Below are 23,966 nucleotides of genomic sequence, written 5' to 3'. Positions count from 1 at the left end.
CACTTTTCATTTTCTGCTTAAACTGAGTAGCTTCCACACCACAAAACGCTTCTCCAGTGACAATGAATGGCACTGTAAAAACTGATGCATGATAGTTGAACAGAGCATCTGAGGAGAACAAAGTTGACATACGACTTGTAATAAGCTGCCAGAAGTTTTTCCCGACCTCTGTCCAAAGCTTGACCAACAAAGCACACAGCCTCCCTTCTCAAATCAAAACATAAATCACTGTTCACATAAACTGCACTATCATCAACTCGTTCATTAGGTGTCATCTGACATCGTGATGATGACAACTCAGCCAGTTGACCTTCATTATCGACAACCATCGCTCTAGCACTTGAAACCAGCGTGTCCTTTTCTCCTATATCAACTCGTTGAGAAGAAGAAAACTTACAGCCCTCAAAATGAAATACAATGCTTATATTGCTGTCGACTGATACAACGACACTGTCTTCACAACAGAAGCCATTCTGCCCATTGAAACTCGTATTTGCTCTCTTGAGTCCCTCTATCGAATGGTTACTGATGTTGCTGAAGTTCCAATAGTACACAAGTGTGTGTCCTGGTTGAACTAAATCACAGCTTGCTTATCAATATTTTTTCTCACAAAAACAGTGAAGGCAATTTACCTTGTACACAGTCAATCAGAGATTAATTACTTCTGTTTGATATACACACTCAACTTTAAGTCTCAGAAAGAAATATTATCTATCCCTGAAATGTTCTCATGTCACAGCCCCATTTCAGATCAAAATCTTTCTTATTCCAATCCCACAGCTTTCTTCTCATATCCAAAAGGAAAAAGACTAGAAGACCATGGAGTACCCAAACCTCCCATTAATGAACCTCGTGATGGTGACTGAGACCATGCACTGCCTGATAGAATTGATAAAGGTGCATAGTGCCAATATGTAGAAATCCTGGCTTGGTTTGGAGAAACATGGCTCATAGCATTGGCTGAAAGAACATTTGGTTTTGACATCGAGGAATCATACACATTACCTAGCACTTATTGAGATCTAGGTGGACCTTGCATGCTGCTAGACGATTCTACAAAAGGCAATGGCAACTAATATAGACCATATGTCCAAAATGAAGTAGCTGACAGACTGTTGAAAGTATCTCCTTGCAAAGGACTGACACTATGGGATGACATACCAGAACCATCGTTATCAGAATAAGGATTATAAGGAGATGACGATACAATCCTAGTGGGAGAACTCCACGATGGCTGTGCATAATCACAAGAATGGACAGGCAATCTTGGTGGTTGTCGCTTATCAAAAGTGTAAAGACCTTCTGCAGGTCCCACCCTAGAGCCAGAAGGAGGCCATCCTACAACCCTTACAGCTAAAGTTTTGCCTTCCAACCTGTAGCCATTCATATGTGCAGTAGCTTGAGCAGCACAATGGATGTTGTAAAATTTTACAAAACCGTAACCTTTGCTTGAACCATTCACATGATCTCTCATTATTCTGGCTTCAACTATTCTACCAAAAGAAGAGAACAGCTTAATCAATTGTTCCTCTTCCATGGTAGGAGGCAGATATCCCACATATACATTTGCATGATCAAATTCTTTACCATGATTGTGTTCAAAATGAGATCCCAAACCCATATGGGAAAAGGAAGCACTCTCAAAACTAGATTCCATATCCACATCTGAAGAGTAGGGGCTGCATCCATACGGATAAGAACCTTGTATGGAAGAGGTCTCAAATCCACCACCCTTCCTTATATTGGTTCCTATTCCAGCACTTTCAGTTTGTCTGTGTTCTAAACCTCGAGCTAACCATGACATATAATTGTCTGTAAGACCCAGTGGTTGAGTGGACTGTCTTGGAAGCCCAGACCCACTCTTTTCCACGGATACTGCTGATTTCCCTATTCCAAGTTCATCGCATATATCATGGTTATTAGTAGTATTCAGTTTTGCACTCTGCAATGATACCTTCTTTCGACAATTAATAGTTGAATCTTCATCACCACAAACACAACACATGAGATCATTTTTAAATGCTATCTTCCTCACTGGACAAGTAACTTGCTTATGACCTTCATTCCCACAAAATTTACAACAAATATCAAGTTTCACTGTAGCCACTTCCAGCTGGGCCATATGGTTCCTGTGGTGAAGGGAGATAATGTAGACCAGATGGGTAATTTTATGGTACTCGTGGTGATGTTCGGCTTCCATTAGATGAACAACTTTGAACTGATGGAGAATTGTAAAATGAATGTCCAGTAGAATATGGCAGAGCTTCAAGAGTTGATCTTTGACTTTGTAGAGAATCATTATCATGCAATGGGGAACTTTGGACTGAACCATCACTCATACGATATTTATCACTTGTATAACATTCATGAGCTTGAGTACAGAGGGCCAAGCCATAAGATATAACCTCTTGTGGAGAACAACGAAAATTTTGGTAGCTAGTTTTTAGAGTACCATGGATCCACTCATGAGACCTAGAAGATTGTTCAAGAGAGATGTGAAAATTTTGCTAGCTACACTTGGACCTGGATCTGGTAAGCAAGTGCCAAAAGCTTTATGTGGATGTTCTAAAACGTATTGGGAACTCTGAGTAGTTGCAATCGGCTCTGTCTCAAACTGGACATTCATATCTGGAGATTATGTTGGAGCTATGAAACTTTTTCCAAGGGTGCAGGTGATAGGCTTGTGATTGACTAATATTTCCAGAGTTGCCAAACAAATACTTCTCAACTGATCCACTGATTATCACTTGATCATGCCTCGACTTTTCTACATTTTCATGTTTCTATTTTTTGTCAAGGTAATGTCAATGTAGGCACAAATGTGTTTTCCCCCTGATGTTGTGTTCTCTTCCAAGAAAGACAACGACAAAGACAGTTTTGGTAGAGTGTCAATCTACCGCCTCCTGTTTTGATATCAATCTGGGCGCTTACATCTTTAATTGGATTTGCAATGTTAGTTGGATTGCCACTACTGTACATCAACATAGGAGCCCAAATGACTCATATCAGAACTAGGAACAGACATATGCCACTGCAGAATTTCCTTGCCTTACTTTGCTTTTCACCTAGCCGATGCTCTGCTCTGGAAAGTGTTATATCACACTTGACCAGATACAAACTTACTGAAGAAGAATCAATCTCTCATTAACTGACAAGACGGAGTCTAACATCGGCTCCACTTGGGATGGCAGCTGCCGCTTTTTGGAGGTGCCAAGAACCGCAGAAATTTGGGAGAGCAGACAGTGGCTCCATCTATTGGGCAATGGAGTCATCATCGACACAACTGAAACTGAACTCAAATTGATTTGATCTCAAGACTAAAATGACTGAAAAATGACTTAACAATCTTCAAGCAAACTAAAACAAGATGTTGCCCTTATGGCTGCTTATTTATTTACAAAATATACTCTAATCTGTTGTACAAACAATAGATCAGGTAATACCAAAATGCTAGATTAACCATTCAAGTAAACCTGAAAATGACGCCGGTTGAGAAAGCTTCCACCAGGCCATAGATGCAGTTGCTGGCAGCCCTTCATGCACGTAATGAGCCTGGTCACGTACAAGGCAGTCTGATCTATCAATCAAAGTGAAAAACATGTCCATATATGTTGCCATTGGATCGCGGAAGCCGGACTCTGTTGGCTGTCCCAACTCTGCAATGCATACTTCCAGCTGCACACTGTCAATGTAAACATCTGTAGGCGAGTATGGAGGAAGGATTTCCAAGAACCTTTTAGGGTCTTGGAAATCATAAGACTGGATCTGCTCATCTAAACACTGAATCTCCTTCTCGATTCTTTCAACAATTAACTCGCAAAATTTAGTTTTGAACCACTTTGAAGATTTCAACAAATGAAGCCAGGCACTGAAAACATCTTCATCAAATTCAGTATCTGCTAGCTCCTTTCTTATTCCTTCTACAGCTTCACACAGGGCAGGGTTTGCCACATACCCTTCCATTGCATGAATGGATCAGCAAGCGTTGGAATGTCTGGATCGAATTGGAGTCGCGAGGTGAATGGTTCAGCCTGCATAAGTGTCTGACTGCTGTCCACCATCAGCATCAGATCTGCAATTTGATTACATGTACTGGGACAAGACAATCAACAAGTCGAATGTTCTCCCCAGTATGGTCGCCAATATGTTAGCGCTTGAAATTTCACCTCAGGCTGAGAAAGGTAAACCTCAAGGCAACATCAAACCACTTAGCCTCGTAGCTAGCCCTACGGGGCAGGAGAGGGCTCTCTCCGGTCTATCTCGGTCAAAATCTTCAATGGGCGAGATAACCAATAGGGTAACACTGATTTTAGGCTAGTAAACTGATCAAAAGGGTTGATTTGGGATTTTTAGGGTTTTTTAATAAAATGACGGGGTTTTTCTGGGCTGCATGGGGCAAAGAAACAACTTGAACAGAGAAATATAATAAAAAACACAGATTATCGACTGAGGCAAGGTAGGCAAGAAATTTAACATCAAATTGAGATTAAATGGGATGGCAAGACTGCTGAGGAGCTGACAAGGGCATAGAAGATGAATCCTTGTCAAACAGAAGAAAACATGAAATATTGAACAAACTTAAAGGCAGAGCATACAAATGATGAATTCTACCTTAACACTTCATTTGTTCAATTAGAAATGATCATGAAGTGAAATGAAACATAACAGTTTACATATGAAACAGAAGAAAAACTTATGCTAACTTTCATACCACAGGAATCTCAGAAGTCAGAGCTGTGTAATTTCATTAAAAATCTCTGTCAAAAACTGTACAATGAAGCTCTGTTACACACACCTTTCAGCACTCAGAATTCTCTCTCCCACCAACTAAATGATTTTGTTTTTGATACATTAAATAAATAAAAAATCTATTAAAACAAAACAAATCGACCCCCAAGACCAGGGATTTTTTTTTTCATTATTAATAAATAAAACTAAAAAACAAACACTCAACACTTCTGAAGATAGAATAGTGCTCCTTCCACTCGAATCTATTGAATCTGATGAAGAGGTGGCATTACAGGTGTCCAGGCAATCGAATCTTGCATGCCACTTTGCAAACTGCGCCCCAAATCTCTGGAAATGAGTTGGCCGGTTTACCGAAATTAGGAAAGGATCTTGATGATCTGGAGTAAATCCACCGCATGTACTTTGAAAACGGATCGGATTCGCAATTGGCTGCCACATCACAAAATACAGACCCCCTTCGATGAAGTTTCCATTCCCAGAATTGTTTTTTCCCAGAGCCCCAATTACAACTGTATCATTAACCACACAACTTGCACTTCCTTTACCAAGCAAATAGGAAACTGTCGACATAGAAACCTCATTTAAGCTAGAATCATCAACCCGCAGTGCTTCCATATTCTGGCGATGAAACATCCAAAAATTATTTTTACACACACTTTTCATTTTCTGCTTAAACTGAGTAGCTTCCACACCTCAAAACGCTTCTCCAGTGACAATGAATGGCACTGTAAAAACTGATGCATGCTAGTTGAACAGAGCATCTGAGGAGAACAAAGTTGACATACGACTTGTAATAAGCTGCCAGAAGATTTTCCCGACCTCTGTCCAAAGCTTGACCAACAAAGCACACAGCCTCCCTTCTCAAATCAAAACATAAATCACTGTTCACATAAACTGCACTATCATCAACTCGTTTATTAGGTGTCATCTGACATCGTGATGATGACAACTCAGCCAGTTGACCTTCATTATCGACAACCATCTCTCCAGCACTTGAAACCAGCGTGTCCTTTTCTCCTATATCAACTCGTTGAGAAGAAGAAAACTTACAGCCCTCAAAATGAAATACAATGCTTATATTGCTGTCGACTGATACAACGACACTGTCTTCACAACAGAAGCCATTCTGCCCATTGAAACTCATATTTGCTCTCTTGAGTCCCTCTATCGAATGGTTACTGATGTTGCTGAAGTTCCAATAGTACACAAGTGTGTGTCCTGGTTGAACTAAATCACAGCTTGCTTATCAATAGTTTTGCTCACAAAAACAGTGAAGGCAATTTACCTTGTACACAGTCAATCAGAGATTAATTACTTCTGTTTGATATACACACTCAACTTTAAGTCTCAGAAAGAAATATTATCTATCACTGAAATGTTCTGATGTCACAGCCCCATTTCAGATCAAAAGCTTTCTTATTCCAATCCCACAGCTTTCTTCTCATATCCAAAAGGAAAAAGACTAGAAGACCATGGAGTACTCAAACCTCCCATTAATGAACCTCGTGATGGTGACTGAGACCATGCACTGCCTGATAGAATTGATAAAGGTGCATAGTGCCAATATGTAGAAATCCTGGCTTGGTTTGGAGAAACATGGCTCATAGCATTGGCTGAAAGAACATTTGGTTTTGACATCGAGGAATCATACACATTACCTAGCACTTGTTGAGATCTAGGTGGACCTTGCATGCTGCTAGACAATTCTACAAAAGGCAATGGCAACTAATATAGACCATATGTCCAAAATAAAGTAGCTGATAGACTGTTGAAAGTATCTCCTTGCAAAGGACTGACACTATGGGATGACATACCAGAACCATCGTTATCAGAATAAGGATTATAAGGAGATGACGATACAATCCTAGTGGGAGAACTCCACGATGGTTGTGCATAATCACAAGAATGGACAGGCAATCTTGGTGGTTGTCGCTTATCAAAAGTGTAAATACCTTCTGCAGGTCCCACCCTAGAGCCAGAAGGAGGCCATCCTACGACCCCTACAGCTAAAGTTTTGCCTTCCAACCTGTAGCCATTCATATGTGCAGTAGCTTGAGCAGCACAATGGATGTTGTAAAATTTTACAAAACCGTAACCTTTGCTTGAACCATTCACATGATCTCTCATTATTCTGGCTTCAACTATTCTACCAAAAGAAGAGAACAGCTTAATCAATTGTTCCTCTTCCATGGTAGGAGGCAGATATCCCACATATACATTTGCATGATCAAATTCTTTACCATGATTGTGTTCAAAATGAGATCCCAAACCCATATGGGAAAAGGAAGGACTCTCAAAACTAGATTCCATATCCACATCTGAAGAGTAGGGGCTGCATCCATACGGACAAGAACCTTGTATGGAAGAGGTCTCAAATCCACCACCCTTCCTTGTATCGGTTCCTATTCCAGCACTTTCAGTTTGTCTGTGTTCTAAACCTCCAGCTAACCATGACATATAATTGTCTGTAAGACCCAGTGGTTGAGTGGACTGTCTTGGAAGCCCAGACCCACTCTTTTCCACGGATACTTCTGATTTCCCTATTCCAAGTTCATCGCATATATCATGGTTATTAGTAGTATTCAATTTTGCACTCTGCAATGATACCTTCTTTCGACAATTAATAGTTGAATCTTCATCACCACAAACACAACACATGAGATCATTTTTAAATGCTATCTTCCTCACTGGACAAGTAACTTGCTTATGACCTTCATTCCCACAAAATTTACAACAAATATCAAGTTTCACTGTAGCCACTTCCAGCTGGGCCATATGGTTCCTGTGGTGAAGGGAGATAATGTAGACCAGACGGGTAATTTTGTGGTACTTGTGGTGATGCTGGACTTCCGTTAGATGAACAACTTTGAACTGATGGAGAATTGTAAAATGAATGTCCAGTAGAATATGGCAGAGCTTCAAGAGTTGATCTTTGACTTTGTAGAGAATCATTATCATGCAATGGGGAACTTTGGACTGAACCATCACTCATACGATATTTATCACTTGTATAACATTCATGAGCTTGAGTACAGTGGCCCAAGCCATAAGATATAACCTCTTGTGGAGAACAAGGAAAATTTTGGTAGCTAGTTTTTGGAGTACCATGGATCCACTCATGAGACCCGGAAGATTGTTCAAGAGAGATGTTGCTAGCTACACTTGGACCTGGATCCGGTAAGCAAGTGCCAAAAGCTTTATGTGGATGTTCTAAAACGTATTGGGAACTCTGAGTAGTTGCAATCGGCTCTGTCTCAAACTGGACATTCATATCTGGAGATTATGTTGGAGCTATGAAACTTTTTCCAAGGGTGCAGGTGATAGGCTTGTGATTGACTAATATTTCCAGAGTTGCCAAACAAATACTTCTCAACTGATCCACTGATTATCACTTGATCATGTCTCGACTTTTCTACATTTTCATGTTTCTATTTTTTGTCAAGGTAATGTCAATGTAGGCACAAATATGTTTTCCCCCTGATGCTGTGTTCTCTTCCAAGAAAGACAACGACAAAGACAGTTTTGGTAGAGTGTCAATCTACCGCCTCCTGTTTTGATATCAATCTGGGCGCTTACATCTTTAATTGGATTTGCAATGTTAGTTGGATTTCCACTACTGTACATCAACATAGGAGCCCAAATGACTCATATCAGAACTAGGAACAGACATATGCCACTGCAGAATTTCCTTGCCTTACTTTGCTTTTCACCTAGCCGATGCTCTGCTCTGGAAAGTGTTATATCACACTTGACCAGATACAAACTTACTGAAGGAGAATCAATCTCTCATTGACTGACAAGACTGAGTCTAACATACCAAACAATCCGTAAAACTGCTTATACACCTTGGCAATCAAATGAAAACCAAGGGCTTCCCGTACGGCAGTCAATCTTCCCGAATGCTGTGTTCAGTGCATTACGGCTTGTAAGGCGGTAGACACGGCTTCTTGTGGATAAAGGATGATAACCTAGTGGGGTCTCCACATATACTCGATGGTACGTGGGAGCACAAATCCGTGCTAGACCACTATCGAGTCACAAAAGGAGGAATCACCCAACCATAATGTGAAACAACAGTGACTATGTTTAACGACGCCGGAACACGTCTCTAGCCTATACCTCTAGAATGTATGCGTTAAGTTCCAATGCGTTTTTAGATTCATTCAGTTCATTTTACAGTTGATCTTTGATTAGGTTTCAGTTTTCAGGTCCTACCGTATGTGATCTCTCACAATTTCCTAAATGCAAGCTATATGCCAAAATGTATCATTCCATTCGATGAATGCTAACTACAGAAGAGTTGAGATCTTTCAAACAAACAAAATGATCATCAAACAATCAACAAAGATTCTAATGCAGCTAATGGCAATAAACGAAACTTTTTCTTTTCTTTTATTTTAAAAGTGACTAATTGCTAATAACAGTGAAGAATGCTAACTTCCATTAACTAATGCAATGCAAAAAGATCGTTTGTTTTTTTTTTTTAAATGGCATAATGCACTTAAACAAATTTTGAGAGATGATAACAAAGAGTAAACAGACAAATTTCACTCAATGAAAATAGAATCAAGTCTGAAACACCAAGACAATCTGTCAAGCCAAGAAGAATCACAAAGATCTCAATGAGCTATGTGATCTAAGCCCAAACAAAGCCAAGCAAAATCCAAACAAACAATAGGTAGATTTCTCAAAGCACACAATAAAAAGTTTTGACAACCACTAGACAAGTGCAAAAAACAGCCAAGAAGTCGACTGGACAATCAAAGAACCAAAAACTCCCATGGAAGGCTCGATGTACAAAGCCACTAGATGCTCTAGGGCTGGGATATGAGATCGATGGAAAGAGGCAAACACCCGAAGGATGAAGGTCAAAAACCAGTCAAACAGATCTCTGACACACTCCAGTAGCTGAAAAAGATGTGAAAAGACAGAAATCTGAGTTCAAAAGGCTTCCAAACAAGCAAACTGGCAAAGTTCACAGGCCTGGCGCGACTGTCAGTCTGTAACTCGCGCTATTAAGGGATTAGCGCGAGTTGCTTTTGTGCAACCTGCGCCCACTGGCGCGACTGTCAGGTAAAAAATCGCGCTAATAAAGTTTGCTGGCTTAAAAATAAAAAACAAGCAGTCTAGGGTCTAATCGACAGTATCCAGACCGACCAAGCAGCAAGAGACAGCAAAGAATCCAAACCAGAAAACTATCTAAGCAATCAAAACAAGAGAAAACCAAAGTGCAAGACAAACTCCAAGATGTTCGGTTCGTAAAACAAACCGGAGATTTACTGAAGTGGCGTTGATCTACTTCGCTAATGCAGAGCAATAACGTTTCGAAGGCTACCTGGCCGTACTTCAGGCTCCGTCCAAAGTTTACGAATCAAACAACAAATAGCTTCCCCAGCGGAGTCGCCAAATTGTTGGAGAGGTAAATCCCCTCTGCAGACAGAGGCGATCCCACTAACCCAAAATGGGTCTAGCAACAATCAAACAATACTATCATGCAGGATCCTATTTGCAAATTAAAGGTGGATTACGAGAACCTACTTGGATTCCAACGCTAGTGTTGTAAGAGAGTTGACGCTCCCGTTCCTTTGCTCCGGCCGGTCATGATCCTCACGATCTTCGTGAATGGACACCTGCACATGCAAAGAATGATACAAATACAAGCATAAAATCCAATAGATGCAATTATATATCGGTCAGAAAAGATATAATTCAATCATCATTATAATGAACAGCAAGAATGGAACCATAATGATAGTCATCTATTACTAATAATCAACAAAGGAGTATACAATCGAAGTTCTGATGTCAAATCCTCCTTTGGCTGGGTGATCAGCTACCCATGTCTTGCAAAGCTTGTCGAGATCAGGAACAAGCCTCTCTCTCTCTTTGACTGTGAATACAAAGAAGACTCAACAACAATCTCTCAGACTTCTGACAGTATCATTCTCCCTCTACTCAAAACTAGCTTGTCAAATGCACCAGAACAAGCTTTTATAGATGGAGGCGGAGGAAGAGATACAATGAATCTAGACATTCATGGGATAAGCATTATCCTCGAAAAGCTATTGTGGATGATGATTCTCGACATCCATGAGATTGACATTATCCCTGAAAAGCCACATGAGTCGAAAGGAAAAAACTCTCGGGCGTGCGTTTGTTAACAAACTTTTCCAAACTTGGTTGGTGCGGGTAAGACTCTGAGACAGAGCGCCAATGAGCGTGCCCTCTTTGGAGAATTTCCTTCATTGGTGCGGGTGATACACTGTGGATCCGCGCTAATGGAAAAAGGGGACTTTTTAAGGATATTTTGTAGGAGATGTCTTCAAGGCATATGAATTCCATACTTAGGGGAACATAATGCAAGTGTTTTCAAGTTATGTCACTGCTCACAAGTCCCGGAATGAGTCCTCCAAAGTGCGGGAAAGGGGTAACAGGGACGGTGACCAATGGTGACAAATTACTGTGTAACAATAGGTTAACCCAATAATGCAATATAAATGAAAGCAGAATACTATAACCTACTTCTACTATCAATTTTCGGAAGCTTAAAGATTGAGCTGAACAGTATAACCAAAAGAAGAAGAATCAATGGCACAATACACATGAAAATACTTTGGAGAAAGTCTCAGATAAAACCCCACACTATTGTATTATCATACATGGTGGAAATACATAGGAATTATACAAAGCCTTAGCTCTCACAACTAGTGAGCTCTTAGTACAATCCTCACAGATGCTCACAGGTAATCTTGGCTTCTCTCCAGCCTTCCTCTTTGCCCTCCAAGCTCCTATTTCCTTGTGTTGTTCCTTGTGGATGATTAGCCTATTACCAAGTGGAAAAACAAGCCTTTAAAACTGCGCAATCCTCAAGGATGAATCCTTGACTGCATGCATGAGTTTTATCCATGAGAAAGCACATGCAACTGATAGTACACTATCCTTGAAAATTAATCTCAGCTGGGACTTTCTCATAATAGACATGCATGAGCTTCCGATGAGGGAATCTTCAGTTAACTGGAGTAGCACTAGTTGAGTGCATTAATGCATCAACTGAATGTTAACTCACTATTAGTTCCTCAAACAGTTTGGAACTAATTTAACTGGACTTAACTTAGTAAACTGAGTTAACTAATTACAACTCAAATATAACTCAATCTTATCTCCTTAATTTAAGGGATAACTCTTGCATGACTTAAAAAAGACTTCTAACTTGAATTTCTCCAACTAATTAATTTAAAATAAATTAATTAATTATTTCCAAGTAGTTGTTAAGACTAAATTCGATTTTAATTCACAATTTAATTCAAGGACAAATTAAATTGGAATATTCTTGTTGCCATATTCCAACATACAAGTGACCCAAGTTACCGGATATCTAACCATGGAGAAGCTTAAACAACAAAGTGAGGAATCCTCCTCCTCACCACCCCAATCACGTCATACTGCCACCACCCTGAAGTAGATCCCATGCATTTAAAATGAAATTACTGAGGAGAATGACTCAAAGTTAACCAACAGTTTCTATGCCACCCGAACAACAAAAATTTATATATTTAAAATTTCAACTATGTCTTTATTTTAAAAGTTTAATTATATTTTTATATTAAACTGAATTAATGAATTCCAAGAAGTTTTAAGCTACAATTGATTTAGAAATGTTGTTATTTGAAAATGATTTTAAATGTTCACTAACTAAACTTATATAATTTGGCTAGTGAAACATACAATCAAATATATCCCTAACTAAAGATTTATATTTAAAATTTAAAATATATTTTTATTTAAAAATAAAATAAATGTATTGAAATATTTATATGTTTAAAATTTAAATTACAATTTTATTTAACATAAAATGAATTAATTGAAAGTTGTATTATTTTTGTTATTTTTTGCCATTGATTTGTTTTCCCATGATAGACTAAAGATTAACAAAGATATAATTTATTTTACACAAGTAAAGATTTTAACTTGTTTTCTATTATTGTTAATCATTAACATACTAATCTATTAGTGAGAAATAAATAATATTTATTGTAAGAAAGCTCTTAACCCCACACACATTCCTTATGATATTGACACACACATATGTTCCTTATAAAAATAATGAAAAACGAAAATTTTAAGACATAATTAAATTAAATATTAAATTACATTTATTATTATATATGTTTTAAAATTTTAAAATAATATATGTTAGTTCTATTAGATATTTTTAATATATAAAATAACATCCATCTCATTATAAACTATAATTGTTTGTGCATATATTATTTAAGATTTAGTTATTATAAGTAAGTTTAAATGACAAGTATAATATTAGTTAAGATTGGTTAAACGAGATAATTTATTGTTAATATAGGAATTCCATGAAATAGTATAATAATATTGATAAAATTATTGAAAAAAAAAATAAGTTTATTTTTAAAATTTATTTATTTTTTAAATAAATTATATTTCAAAAATTAATATTTTAAAAATTAAATCATTAAATTTAATTTAATTAATTTAATCTCATATATCTATCTATATATACATATTGAAATATACTATTAATTTCTTTTAAAAGATAAACAATGAAATAGATTCGATAAATCGCCAATTATATTTAATAAATATTAATATCATGTCTATATCTTTTACATCTAGAGAAATATTTAGTTTATTGGTTAATGATTTAAAATTAACTTTCATCTCTCCAAGAGGCTTAGATTTAAACAATTTAAACAATAGACAACCAAAATGGCCATCAAAATGGTATGTAGTTAAATTGTGGAATAGATGTAAATTTTACTTTTACTTAAAGTGCATATATTTATTGCATATGAAGATATATTAATAATAAAATGTATATATTCATTGTGAGTTTTTATTGTTTAAAATGTATTTTTAAATGTATAAATAGATTCAATGCTAAAAAAAAACTTTATGACTTTTAAATTGTAAAGAGATCAAACTCAAACTGATGATTTTAATAAATTCTTACTAAATTTTAGATAAATTTGACAAATAAATATTTTTAAAAAAATCTCAAAAAAAAATAAAATTACTACAACAAATTATTATTCAAATACATCACAACAAAAATCTTCTCTATAATAACATTCCATTAAATATCTTCATTCACCCAAATTTCTATCCCACAATCAATTCTCTATCTATCTTCTTCATCCAAATTTATATCCCACAACCCATTCTTATTTTGTAATACATGATATATCTCTTCCCTGTGATAAAACATACATGTTGCTCAAAATTGGGAAAAAAAACTGCAACGCAATTTGCATCACACCACATCTTCTTTAATTAAGTTCAATACACATGGAATTAAATTAAAATTTAATTAAACGTTATAATAATGTGTCCTTTTCACATTCAGAAATATGCTAGTATATACCTTCTTTGGTTAAAGTGTTTCTATTTATTTATTTTGATAATTAGTTTTTTTTATGGCAATCATGACCTGTAATTAGGTTTAATTTGTCACATTTGTGAGGCTACCCATGTGACAACCATATATCAAATTGCACACACGGTCCATTTCGAAAAAGACAACATAAAAACTAACCCCAGAATAATACACCACGAATTGCCACAAGTCAAGCCTGCCAAAGTAGACAAAACAAAATAGACCACGAATTGACAGGCGTCCTTTTTTTTATAAATCCAAATAAATAGTTGAATGTGATTGTGAAATTTATATGACGTGGACAATGTTTATTGTAGCAGTTCCTATTTCCAACCTTATTGAAGCATAAATGCAGTTTGACATGCTAGGTGAATAGCAGTTGCCTTGCATTTATGTTTCCCTCAAAGTTGACTTTGGCATGTTAGCAGCAAGGCAACTGCTATTCCCCTTGCATGTCAGACGCATTTATGTTTCAATAGAGTTGGAAATAGGAACTGCCATGTTTATTTTAGGACCAATTACGAATATTCACTGGAAATCATGCACAATAATGAGGTTTTCATCATACTTGTTCGTCAAAGTCATACATCATTTATAAACATCATAATTTTATTATAAATAAAACTCATATGTTTGCGTTCTAAACAAAATTATATTAAAAAAAATTGATATTCAAAACGAAATTAACTTATGTTTTTGATATTCAAAAAAAGGTAATACCCATGAAATTTTAAAATCTTGATAGAAAAAATGGTATATACTTAATTTTTAAAGTAAGAACAAGATGTTCATTATGATTGGATTAATGTAACACACTATATTAATTGTGGTGTTTGGAAACTTTGGGCGAGGCGAGGCGATAGCAATGTAAGCTTTCAGTTGCATTTTTCCGGTTTAGTTTTTATATTCTGTAGCTGATCTACCTCTATGTGCACTGTTATTTCTTAATCTCGACCTGGTTTTTACCTTTGTCCCCCCACTCTACTTTGTGTTGCCATCTTTCTATATGATATCTCCTTCTACACTGGCTCTCCTTGCTCCATTTTGGCCTATCGTTGGGGTCTGACTGGACTTTGACGCCTTCCCCCTCTCCGGGATTAATCACTTCCTCTTTTTTGAGATTTTTCACATTGTGGTCATCTTTCTTATCGCCATACACATCCTATTTTGTATGATACAAGACCAATTACTGAATATCAGAAGGTTCCCTCATGCCTATTTGGGCCAACATCCTTAAACTTGCATGATCGACTACAAACCATGATAATGGTTCCTGCTTCGCGACTACGAACTATACCACGCTTTGGGGAAGGTGTCCATAGAAACATTTATCATTTCAGACCCTACAAATATTTCGGGGTCAGATGTTGCAATAGGTGGTGGACGTGTTTAGGATGTTGTTATTATTGTTGTTGCGAGGGATGAGATCTCCATTGCTTTGTCTCTATTAAACTGAGAATTACAGGTGAATTGCTTTGTGTCATTCGCCTCGCCCTATGATGGCTACTAGGGTGTTATAAATATGAAAAGAGAGCGAAATATTGCTTTCAAAACACAAATCACACCACCATCATATTATTGATCTCATATACATTACATATATAGGACATAACACACTTACTTCGACACATCTAGATTATGGCTCCAACTCATAGTGTACGAATCATCAGCTTCTAGATTGACTCCTTGTAACTCATAATGACAACTATACATGACATGGAAGCATTACTTCAAACACTCTCCCTTAATGCTTACATGGAAAACATTAAAAACACATATTATAACGATAAATAAATCTTTGTCAAATTTGTCTGATATGGTCTTCATCAGCACCCACATCCACTCTGGAATCTCGCAAACACCGCTCTTTCACCACCACATCTTCGAGTTGTCACTTGACCTCCATTTAAAACGTAACCGCCTCTGACCATCGTTGATGAACTTTGCAGAATTGACGCTTCTCAACCTCCCAGAGCGCAACGGGTCAGTCTCGATACTGAACCATCCTATGGAATTGCCACCATCTGTGAATCCACGGCCCTCCGCAACCTTCATCAATTATCTAGGATAGCATTCTGGATACAGAATGTCTTCAGCAGATAATTCTACAACTTGACATGTACTGATGCTCCCGGAGCACGACGGGTCTCACCAACTTGACCTTATTAAGAACTACCTTTGACTAATGCTCTCAGAGCACGACGGGCACATTAATCTATTAAATAACTGTCCTGTTCTTTGTGGTTCTCCATTTGAATTTTTTTTTCACACAACTCCCTTTCACCATTAAAATTCCCAACCACAAATTTTCTCTTTTTATTTTATAAAACTCCTGTCACCAATAAATAAAAGGTAGACAAACCAATATTAAAACAACCTTAAAGTATAAGGTTCAAAACTAAATAACATGCCCAATATGGCTGAACCATTTTGACATTCAACCATATCACTTTGGTCAAAAAGTGCACGCTTCCATTCCTAGAATTGTTCAACAAAGATCAGTGGAGCAAGTGATGATTTTCGATTGAACAAGAAAACTTTGCAGCAAATAATCCTGCCCAAAATACGATGAAATCCTAGTATTGCAAAAAAAATCATATTTCAGTGGCATCAAATTACAATCGTGCTATATCACAGTGCTTGCAAAAAAACATCAAATCCCCCTCTTTGCCTATGGTAGCGTAGATACAATGTACTCTGCCCAACAATTTGGAGGTAGGCTCTGTTCCTCCATCAACAATCTGTTCATTACCATGATCACCCATTTCGTAACCTTTAAAGCGTTGTCACTCTTGGTCACGGAGCTAACGAAATTTACTCGAAGAAAAAAACTACATATATTTCTTTGAATAGGGTTCCAAGTGTAACCGTGATGTCATGTTTCGTGTTGCCATTGTGGATGGCCCGATTTCGATTCTCCTCGATGGTCATGGAGTCCCCAATTTCTGCGTAAAGGTCCTGCAATCTGTGGCCCCAAAATTTTGTGTCAGGGTTGCAACGGTCATGGTGGCCCCAATTTCATGGCAAGAACAATCTCTTATAGGCCGTGGAGAATCCTACATCTTGTAAGCGACATAAACCTATTACGAGCTGAAACATAAACTTTTCTAGGAGCACATGCACATCAATGGCAGCAAGCACTCCTCACAGCTTCCTCACGTTGTTCATTTTAGCTCTTATTTGCCAGATCAATTTCTTTATCGGGAAGACATCACCCAACTTTGTCCAATATATTCATACAATACTCAGATCTAGACAGTGGGGTAAATTTACAAACCAACACACAAAACACAACAATATTTTCTACCACACCAGAAATCTTCACGCACACATCTAAGCTACAACTATAATTATAAAGCAATAAAACTCAATGCTCTCTCACATCTTCCTGGCCCTCCCTTGAGGGAGTGAAGCTAGAATAGGCTCTGATTCCATGTTAGAAATATGAAAAGAGCGCGAGAGATTGTTTTCACAACACAAATCACACCACCATCATATTATTAATCTCATAGACATTATATATATATATATATATATATATATATAGGACATAACACACTTACTTCAACACATCTAGATTATGACTTTAAATCATAGTATAGGAATCAACAACTTCTAGATTGACTCCTTGTAACTCATAATGACAGCTAACAATGTAAACTTTGAAACGGGAATTGATATTGTTACCTGTTTCATAGAGATAGCAAAAAAGTGACCCGATTTTGAAAAGGGGTGATGCAGAACACACATGTTTTTTTAGAGCATAGTTTTTGACACTTTAAATTTTTTATGTACATTACGTTTTAGAATGGTAGTGATTGTCATGTTGATTTTAAAAAGTTGTAATTCTGCAGACCCTTTTTTTAAAAGACTTATTTTTTTACTTTAAATTTTCTAATGTTGAAATGTCAATAATTATTTTCTAAATTTAATAATTTTTGAAGTGGTCTTCTTTTTCATATTTTCTTGTTTTTATTTTAATTTTTTTTTTTTTTGTAGTGAGGTTTTTATTGTTTTGCATATTTAAAGAAAAAGGTCAATATTTTGAATTTTCAATATTCCACATATTTATACATCGTTAATTAATATTTCAATCCAAATGAAATAATTGTCTCTAAAAAACAATAATTTTTAACAATTGACATAAAAATAACCATTTTTAACATAAATATAACTAAAAGACTACACTTTTTGATTATTTTTTGTAATTTTTTGCTAGAGATGCATGTTAAAATCACAGTTTTTATAGGAAAATTTTAACTTAAAATGGTTAAATAATAATAATCACTGTTTTTTTTTCAAAAAGTAATGATTAACATAAAATTAATGCAAAAATCACATAATACAAATATTGAACGCATAACAACCTTAATTGAGTGCTTATTCTTCTCATAAAATGTCAAAGTCAAAACATTACAAGTATAACTAATTAATAGTTACAAAAAATGAGCTTGATTTCCAAGCATAACTTAAATTTAATCAATAATGTCACGTAATCCAAACTCTTCATCCTCTAGAGTTTCATCATTGTCTTCTTCCACAATATTTTATGCTTCATTTTACTCATTTTCTTCTAATGGATCTTTGATGACTGCGAATCTCCCAATGTATGCCTTTCCAATCATTCCGTGTAATGGTTGTTGGGGTTCCTTTGCCTTTTTTGCCACACGTGATTCATTAAAGTCCCCTTTCTTCAATCCAATTTCTTGCATTGCATCTGGAAGAAATTGAAGAGCATTAATTCTTTGCTGAATAAAATTGCACTGTATTGGATCTTTTTCAATGGAAATGCAATTTCTTCCTTTTTGAAGGCAACATGCTAGTGTTGTACTGAATTATCTAGCACAAAAGAAATAATGGAGTAAATTAGTACAATGACATATAAATTAATAAATAACATATTGAAATTTAATTCCATATAATAAAACTTACATGAGCCAGAAAATAAATCCAAAACCCAATCTCCTTTATTTGAACATATGTCTATAAGATAGTTAATCAATAATTGTGGTTTTTGATAAATGTTAACTATCATTCTTCTTGCTTCTTTGTCTTCATATGTTAGTTTTCTCACAACAATATCATAAGTCAGTATTTAGCTATGACTCTTTCCATCTACCCGATTAAAAATCATAAACATATAGCTATCATCTTTTGCCCAACTATCAATATGGATGAACTCACAATCATTTATAAATGGTTGATCTTCACGGTTAAGAAGATTTGACTTTTGCCTGTAACATGAAATAATAAAAGTTCAATTAACTTGTACACAAATGAATTTTTTAACATTAATCAAATATACATTTTAAACGTCTTACCATGTAAGTTGCATCCTTGAATTTGTTTTCCCCTTGAAGCTTGACAATAACATTGCCAATTGTGTGTTTGAATGAAATGTCACAAATCTCCATAATGGTGATGACGTGACTTCTAGAAATCCCATAACCACTTTACTAAGAGCTTGATAAGTATAAGGGTCACTATTATAGTCAATGTTTGGAATATTAAAACCATGGGAAATGTCTGCAATAACTAGGGCATAATCCCTTTTAGGTATGAGTTTAGCAATGTCTTCAAAGTCGCCTTGTATTACTTGATATTGAATAGTGTCTAGCCCATTCCAAATGAAATGAGTAAGAGTTGGGTCAAGTTCAACATTCTTAAAACGTTGCTTCTTCAGTCTTTCAATCTTTCTTTTTTCAATAAAAGTTTTGAAACTATCTGGTGCTCCATTTTCATCCTTCTTCATTTTTTATAAAATAAATAATTATATGTGTAAGTTATAAATTAAAAATAGTATACAGGTGAATAAAAATAAATGTATAAATCAACATACCTTTTTAAATTCAAGATAAAAAGAAAATTAATGTTGATATAGAACTTGAATCTGGATAGTTGCGTACAACATCATCCCAACTATCTTCATTCAACAATTTAACCATTTGTTCTTGAATTTTAATGTAAACTTTGTGACTGCATAGATAAAGTAAAAAAAGTTAATATAATGATATGTATAAAAAATACTACCAAGAAAAATATGTTATATTTAAAGGAAAATTATAATCTAAAAATAAATAAAAATAATTCAACAAACTTACTTTTGAAATTCCTGACATATTTCCTCCAATGATAATTCCCCTGACCTCACACAAGATAATATTGCTTTGACATGTTTTTTATCCTTCACTCCTTGCAATGCTCTCCAAGGTGTGACAGTCATATCTTCTGGAAGCTGCTCCATTTCAAGACCTGATTTACTATTGCTACATATCAATGGCTTAGACTTTTTGACCTTCTGGTTTTTAATGCCAATGTTCTCCCACATGCTAAAAATCTCATTAATCAACTCCAATATCTCTCTAGTTTTAAATGCCAACTGGAAAATGTTATCAACGCCTCTGAATAAATCACTAAATTTTTCGCCTTTTGAATTGATTTTCTCTTCAATTTGATAGCCTATTTCCATACAACATTCCTTTCGGAAATCTACAGTAACAATTATCCTATCCCCACCACATTTTTCTTCAACTTCACTATGAATAAATCTAACCCTTTGGATGAAAGTCATAGACATCCTATATTCATTATTTGAATTATGATCCCATGCCACTAAATTTGCTGCTATATCTGATAAACCAACATAAATGATACGTTTCATTGTTTCAAAACATGGGTTATTGGGATATTCCTCGATCAATTGTCTTTGAGCTTCTACAAAATGGTTCCCCCTAAGCACATAGTAATTGTATTCAAAACATTTTGACTTATCAAATGCTTCTTTATTGGGAACTTGAACCGGATCAACAAGAAGCACATAATTAACCACATGAGCATATGGATTGTACCTCATCAATGTCTTCAAGTTGTGAACATGCAGATGGTGTGGCTTTCTGATTTGATATTGACATTGTCCTTCACTTGCTTTATAGATTTGTTTGAAATTACGCTAAAATGTACGACCACCCTCAATTAAGTTTCTCTTCATCAAGTTCTGTCAAATGGAATTTTGTTTTGTTTTGATAATGCCATCCTCTAAGTCATCTCTTGTTGTAATGATCTCTCTATTTTTTTTTTAAGTTTCACTAGGTTCTTGATTGTTGGTAATGACTACTTCAAAATGTTCAACTTTACTTTTATTCTTCATAACATTCTCATCATTAACTGTAACATATTTATTCTTGGGCATTGTTACTTTTGGTATTTTACGGCTCTTCTCAGTTCCAATGTCATCGTCAATAACGACAACATATTCTTCACTGTCAGTTTCAACTTCCTCGTCTTCAAAAATAACTTGTCTACCCTTGCTAGATTTATCCACTAGAGGCTTTTCTTTTCTAATCCCTTGACGTAGTTTTGTAGCATCATGAATTACTACATTTTTCTTGTTTTCCATATCTTCTTCTGACACTGAGTAGAAACTACTGACAACTTTCATAATATCATGCTCTATGAAATGAATGCCTCCCACCCTAATTGAACAACTTTCAGCAAAATTCTGCCAAACAAGAATGCGAAACACAAATTTAAATAAAAATACTTATGATATTTTGTTTCATCTCATCTACGATTTGTTTACACAAATTTGTAGCTACCTCTCTCGTGTCATACAATGAATATGATAACTGGTATTTAATCATTTCATGTGACTTGGGTGGTTTTGTAAGTATGTAAACAACTTCACTGTCTGGTACCGAACACATGTCTATGACTCTTCCCATCACGTCATAAATTCCATTATCATTAGGTATATCAACATATAGATATATCTACATATTTTGGCTTTCTCTTTCTTTCACATACCAGACATTTGATAGAAATTTAACTTCTTTTGATTTCTTCTAGTATGAAATCATCTTCTTATCATTTTAGGTGCTTGAAAGATTTGTAGCCATCAGCTCAGGTGGGGATCGTTCACCAATGTTTTTTGAAGATCCACTTTTAAGAGTCTTTGGTCTAGAAAGATTCACAAAAATCTTCTTTGATGCCATTTTCCTGAAGAAAAAAAAGACACACATAAATCAGTAAATGAAAAAAAAACAGTAACTTAAATTAACAACAAAAATGATAAATAATAATTAATTTTATAAACCATAACAATTTAGAAAAAAACTAAGAAATTTAAAAAACACATTGCCCTGCCACTGCACCTTGAAAATCAGCCAGCCAACCAAGCTAGTCGTGGGGTCTGGCCCCCTAGCCCACCCTGGAGGCCCAACCACTGCCCCTCGCCCAACCTCGGCGGTCCTGCGGGCTACCGAGGTGGGGCGGGGGAGTTGCCACCAACTCCCCTACCCCACCTCGGTGACCCGATCACCTGCGGGGTGGCAGGGCAATTCTCGAGTGCCAGCTCCGCCCGCCCCACCCCAGTGGCCCAACGACCCGTGGGGTGGGGCAGGGAAACTGGCAGTAGCTCCCCTCGCCCCACCTCGGCGACCTGCAAACTCCCACCTTCCAACCCCGGCGGCCCGCCACCCCGCGAGCCGGCAGGCCGTCGGGGTGGGGCAGGGGGAGCTGCTGCCAACTCCCCCGCTCCAGCCCAGTAGCTCCCCCGTTCCACTCCGGCAGGCCGTCGACCTGCGGGGTGGGGCAGGGGAGCTGGCGGCAGCTCCCCCTGCCCCACCCCAATAGCCTGCTGGCCCGCAGGGTGGCGGGTGATTCTCAGCAGACTGTCGAGGTGGTGTAGGGGAGCTGGCAGTAACTCCCCCCACCCCAACTCGGCGGCCCGCCATCCGTCCCACCTCGCCAGCCCTAAGGGTGGTGGGCGATTCTCGACCCAAGTATCGCCTCATCACCCTGCAAGCCGTCAAGCCGCTGTGGTAGGGAGGAGGGCCGGGTAGCCATCCCCACAACCCCTAACATACGGGCTCGTTTGGCCGCCGTGAGCATTACCAGGCCCACCATGTTCACTGCGGATGTAGTAGGTAAATTTGGTCCACAAAAAGTTTTAAGTTAAATAAATAAATAAACTTCATTAAACTTATTTAATTTTAAAATTTGCAAAGCAAAAAAATTAATTAACCTTTCGAAAGCGAGAATCCTCCGTTGAATATGTTGTTCATAGCAATGTAGCTGCTCCACAAATTCACTCCAAGTCTTTTAACGAACCTCAGAAAACCTTGATGTGATGTGAGTAATAGTGATAATGAAATTTATTATATAGGTGAAATTATAGAGATTTTTTACCTGATGGTTAATGTCAGATTAATTTGTTTCAAAAAAAAATTAACATGTTAATTTTGTTATGGCGATATAGGAAACTATGATAAAGAGAATATTATGGAATTGTTTTACAATGCGGTGAATGTGGGATTAATTTCTTTTAGAAGGTATTATAAAAATTTTAAAAAAATTCAATTGTTTAGTAAATATTATATAGTTTAACTATTAAAATAATTTAGGCAAACGTTTTAGTTTAAAATTTTAAATTGAAATATTTATTTCATAAAAAAATTTAGTTAAAATTTTTCAATAAATTGTAGAATAAAATAATGAAGGGAAATACATGAAACAAAATTTTTGGAGGGAAATATTTTGGTGAAAATTTTAGGAGGAAAAATTTTTGGGGGGAAAATTTCATTCTCTAAGCTATATAATATCTTCAGGAGAGTCTGCATTTGTATCATTCAACCTCTTCTATTTGAAAGGGATGGATTCTTCTAATAGTGAAGTTTCTCTTTGTCAAGCATCAACATCTTTGTCGCGTAACAAATCTAATCAAATTGATGAATAATGGAAATTCTTCCACTATGAATAGAAAGTCAATTCTTCCACTTAGTCCTAATCCTAAGGACTATGAGAGGAGCACTGG

At 36.4% G+C, this 23,966-nt stretch overlaps 2 pseudogenes; both read right to left on the bottom strand.

Moving 5' to 3' along the window:
• Nucleotides 1-733: 733 nt before the first annotated feature.
• Nucleotides 734-5,364, bottom strand: LOC149152916 (uncharacterized; annotated as a pseudogene).
• A 771-nt stretch (nt 5,365-6,135) lies between these two features.
• Nucleotides 6,136-16,210, bottom strand: LOC149152915 (uncharacterized; annotated as a pseudogene).
• Nucleotides 16,211-23,966: the final 7,756 nt, after the last annotated feature.

Source organism: Pinus tabuliformis, chromosome 9, assembly GCF_031772625.1.
Source record: "Pinus tabuliformis cultivar Carrire ecotype Pingquan chromosome 9, CPIR1, whole genome shotgun sequence".
In the NCBI taxonomy this organism is placed as follows: domain Eukaryota; kingdom Viridiplantae; phylum Streptophyta; class Pinopsida; order Pinales; family Pinaceae; genus Pinus; species Pinus tabuliformis.
The sequence above is the reverse complement of the archived record's forward strand: the minus strand, read 5'-3'. Positions and strand labels throughout refer to the sequence as shown.